Source organism: Palaemon carinicauda, chromosome 2 (genome assembly GCF_036898095.1).
Source record: "Palaemon carinicauda isolate YSFRI2023 chromosome 2, ASM3689809v2, whole genome shotgun sequence".
Taxonomy (NCBI): Eukaryota; Metazoa; Arthropoda; class Malacostraca; order Decapoda; family Palaemonidae; genus Palaemon; species Palaemon carinicauda.
The window spans coordinates 138,141,943-138,146,942 of record NC_090726.1 but is presented as its reverse complement, the minus strand read 5'-3'; the positions used below and the strand labels follow the sequence as shown (position 1 = coordinate 138,146,942).

At 32.8% G+C, this 5,000-nt stretch overlaps 1 long non-coding RNA gene across 4 annotated transcripts in view; it reads left to right on the top strand.

The window, feature by feature from the left end:
• LOC137627326 (uncharacterized) overlaps window positions 1-5,000 on the top strand; it is a 700,057-nt gene that overhangs the window by 93,428 nt on the left and 601,629 nt on the right. For all 4 annotated transcript variants that reach the window (XR_011041143.1, XR_011041145.1, XR_011041146.1 and 1 more), the window contains exon 2: window positions 3,564-3,757. This is a non-coding gene — a long non-coding RNA (uncharacterized lncRNA). The remainder of the gene's footprint in view (window positions 1-3,563; window positions 3,758-5,000) is intronic.

Below are 5,000 nucleotides of genomic sequence, written 5' to 3'. Positions count from 1 at the left end.
ATGAAAAAAAATGTATTGTAACATTTCAACTAATATGAATGCTCTATGCCCAACGTATATTGGTCAAAATATAGCAATTCATTTGATTTTGTTACTTTTATGGGCCTTTCTATGGAACAAACATGGATATTTGTGTGTGTATATTATATATATATATATATATATATATATATATATATATATATACTGTATATATATATATATATATATATATATATATATATATATATATATATATATATATATATATATATATATATATAAAACCATGAATATGCCAAGTTTTACTTTAAATAGCATACAATTATGCATCAATATAATCGAATAACGTTTTAATATTGATTAAAGAGCCCATTTTTTCTTGCCTCCGAGAATGCTTCATATAAATAATAATGGTGTGTAATCGAAGTTCCTCTTCATTCGAAATGCAAACCATAATCACGACTGAGAACTCTTAGCAAACCGGCACTTAATCTTCACGTTCTAGGAAATGCTTATGTGTATTGTTAAAAGATATATAACTGTTTATAATAGATTTTAAAACAGTTCGGACACTTTTATGCAATTCGACTTTTGTGAACGAAATGTAATGGAAATTGTTACAGAAGTTTTTGAGGGATTGTACAAATGTGCCCTTTAAATATGTAATTAAGCATTGATAATTAGTAGGGACGAAATGAAAATGGTCGAGTGGGTTTAGGATTTACGAGGAACTAGAGATTTTCTCAGGGATAGGAAGAGGCAGAAATTCTAGTGAAGAGGGTCCTTACCAATTCCAAAACACATCAAGCGGAGATGACGTCATTTGAACTAGAAGTACATGCAGAAAAATAACAATTCTCTCTCTCTCTCTCTCTCTCTCTCTCTCTCTCTCTCTCTCTCTCTCTCTCTCTCTCTCTCTCTCTCTCTCTCATTATGTGGATCTTAAATTATTCAAATATCATTTTCAAGTTCTTACACACAATGCTTTATCCCTTCTTCCTTCTAAACTAATTTCATTTTGCCAAGTATCACTTCTGAAACTAGTACTACTACTACTACTATTACTTTTCTGCCTCCCCCTTTTTCTTTCCCTGCCGTAAACTACTTCGCTTTCATGACTACTACTCATGAACCCCACGATACTTCTCATCTGATCTCTCTCCCTGCCCATCTCTGACTCCCTCCCGGTGGGCTCCATCCTACCCCTCCCATCAAGGGAGGAGCTGCCGGGCGGCGGTCTCCCGCGAAGTGTTATGATATATGGCAAAACAGAACACAAAAGCGGCACCCAACACCGTATCATTAGTGCCTAAGATACATAATTAACTCTAAAATAATCTCCGAGGTGTGACGGTAGATGCTGTGCAGATAGGAGTCCCTCATCTATATGTTTACAAAAATAAATGGCCGCCTCGCTCGCACTAAATTTGGTCGTGTTCGTTTGAACTTGTCTTTTTTTTCTTGCTTCTCGTTTTCTTTTTACTGGATGCGTTCGCTTGAACATTATTTCATTTTTCTCTACTCGGTTCATATTTTTTGCTCGGCCGCATTCTCCCTTGTAGATAGCGGTATTTATGTGCTGTATTATTTTTTGTTTGTTTACCTTTCTGAGAGCTCTGTACTTACAAGCTTTTTTCCCCCTTACAGATTGTTCTCCGAACATTAGAAACATGTACTTATTTAGGTTATTCTCATAATAAAACGGTTCTGAAATGAGTTTGAAAAGTTATAGAAGTCGTTAATCATTGACTATTATTATTATTATTATTATTATTATTATTATTATTATTATTATTATTATTATTATTATTATTTTTATTATTATTATTATTAGTGTTGTTGTTTGATGGGATCATTCTTTTCTTCCATCTGTTTGCCATTGTTATTTCCAAAGGAAATATTCTTTTAATAATTATCAATTTCATGTATGTAATCACTCATCAGTAAAAGTAATAGTAGAAGCAGTATCTGAAGAGATTAATGATGTACTTTTAAGGTTACCGTTAGCAATACTGGCTTTTGACTTGAATTGTGCATTATTATTAGTATAGTGATCTTGACTTCGGAATATATTAACTAGTCACTTCATATATGTTTTAAATATGCCTTCTCTCTCTGTACCACAAAATGTTTCCACACCGCTTGCGCCCTTCATCATAACTAATGCAATAAGACAAGACCTAAAATCGCTCTTGGTCAGATTTTCTATTACATTATTGAATTTAGTGGTGAGCTCATATCCAGATATATATTAAAACGAAAAGCTTTCCGGTCTTTTGGGTTTGATTTGATTTCAAGATTGAACACGCTAAGAAGTTAATTTATACAATCCTTGTTTTTTTTAAACTATATCTATATTCCTTGTTTTATTTTTTTTTATTTATTTATTTATTTATTTATTTTTTTTTTTTTGCGACATGAATTCAACGATCGTAAACTCCATCGTAAGATGATTCATTCTCAACTCTATTATATTTTTTTTTTTATTTCCGGCCTTTATTTTTAAAAAAGGACCTTTAACTCCTACCTATTATTAGGGAAATTATTTTTTTCCTTATAACTGTTGATTTTGTGGCGTGAATTTATGGTATTAAATGAATAAATCTTGTTTTCAATAATTCCATTTCTTATCCTCTTCATTCAGAGGAAATGTTTGAATTTTGTTATGCGCCTAAGAAATGAGGTTTCACAGAAGATCCGCAATTATTTTACTTATTTCTTACATGAATTATCTTCAACTTTTTGTGTGGAATGCAAACTGATTGGTGATATTATTATTATTATTATTATTATTATTATTATTATTATTATTATTATTATTATTATCAATATCAATTGCTAAGCTACAACCCTAATGGGAAAAGCAGGATGCTATAAGCCCAGGGGCCCCAACAGGGAAAATAGCCCATTGAGGAAAGGAAACAAGGAAAAGTAAAATATTTTAAAAACAGTAACAACATTAAAATAAGTATTTCATATATAAACTTTAAATGATTTAACAAAACAAGAGGAAGAGAAATTAGATAGAATAGTGTGCCCGAGTGTACCCTCAAGCAAGGGAACTCTAACCGAAGACAGAGGCTATGGCACTACCCAAGACTAAGAGAGCAGTGGTTTGATTTTGTAGTGTCCTTCGCCTAGAAGAGCTGCTTACCATAGCTAAAGAGTCTCCTCTACCCTTACCAAGAGGAAAGCAGCCACTGACCAATTACAGTGCAGTCGTTAACCCCTTGGGTGAAGAAGAATTGTTTGGTAATCTCAGTGTTGTCAGGTGTATGAGGACAGAGGAGAATCTGTAAGAAATAGGCCAGACTATTCGGTGTATGAGTAGGCAAAGGGAAAGTGAACCGTAACCAGAGAGAAGGATCCAATGTAGTACTGTCTGGCCAGTCAAAGGACCCCATAACTCTCAAGTGGTAGTATCTCAGCGGGCGGCTGGTGCAAATAAATACTTGCCATTTGATAGTTTGTCTTCGTGTTGATGACAGATTACGAAGTAATAAAGGTAAAATATAACGATTAACTTAATAGATTATTTTACAAGAAAAAGAAAAAATAAAGTTCTTTTAACTATTTTTCAGGGGATAAGCTGGGAAATATTTTCCTGGGAAACCTAGGTAATAACCAATTCTTCACGACGGTATTATTATTTGATTAGAGTGCCAACTCCAGAATGAATTGAAAACGACAGGCCAAGAACTATTTGACTTATTTCGCTATAACAAAGTTATTCTTCTGTGCCACATGAGAGTTACACACATCTATAATATTTGAGGTAAGGAAAAGGTTACTTTCTGTAAATTTTATATAATATTTTTTAGTTAAATCCTAAAGGTAGAATATATCGAATGATTGTTGGATGAGATATTCACCCTATCTTATTATTTGTTCAATTATATATAAATATAGAGATATGGATTTATATACATCAATTTATTATTATTATTATTATTATTATTATTATTATTATTATTATTAATTGCTAAGCTACAACCCTAGTTTGAAAAGCAGGATGCTATAAGCTCAGGGGCCCCAACGGGGAAAGTAGCCCAGTGAGGAAAGGAAACAAGGAAAAATAAAATATTTCAAGAGTAGTAACAACATTAAAATAAATATTTCCTAAATAAACTATAAATACTTTAACCAAACAAGAGGAAGAGAAATTAGATAGAATAGTGTGCCCGAGTGTACCCTCAAGCAAGGGAACTCCAAGGGAAGACCATGGTAAAGAGGCTATGACACTACCCAAGACTAGAGAACAATGGTTTGCTTTTGGAGTGTCCTTCTCCTAGAAGAGCTGCTTACCATAGCTAAAGAGTCTCCTCTACCCTTACCAAGAGGAAAGCAGCCACTGACCAATTACAGTGCAGTCGTTAACCCTTTGGGTGAAGAAGAATTGTTTGGTAATCTCAGTGTTGTCAGGTGTATGAGGACAGAGGATAATATGTAAAGAATAGGTCAGACTATTCGGTGTATGTGTTGGCAAAGGGAAAGAACCGTAACCAGAGAGAGGGATTCAATGTAGTACTGTCTGGCCAGTCTAAGGACTCTATAACTCTCTAGCGGTAGTATCTCAATGGGTGGCTGGTGCCCTGGCCAACGTACTACTTATATATATATATATATATATATATATATATATATATGTGTGTGTGTGTGTGTGTGTGTGTGTATGTGTAGCCTATAGACACATTTATATATCTACATATATTTAGTATCCAGCAGCTAAGGGCGGATTGTGACAGTGACTTGCACTGCCATCATATTTAACCGCCACCTGAAAGGGTAAATGCCCATATATATATATATATATATATATATATATATATATATATATATATATACATATATATATATATATATATATATATATATATATATATACATACATACATACATATATACACAAAAATGTGTCCATATATGTGTGCATTATCAGTTAATTTTATTTGCTAAAAGTTATTTGAATATTTATCAAGCATCAATACAGTTGTGTCTAATATTCACTTATGATATGT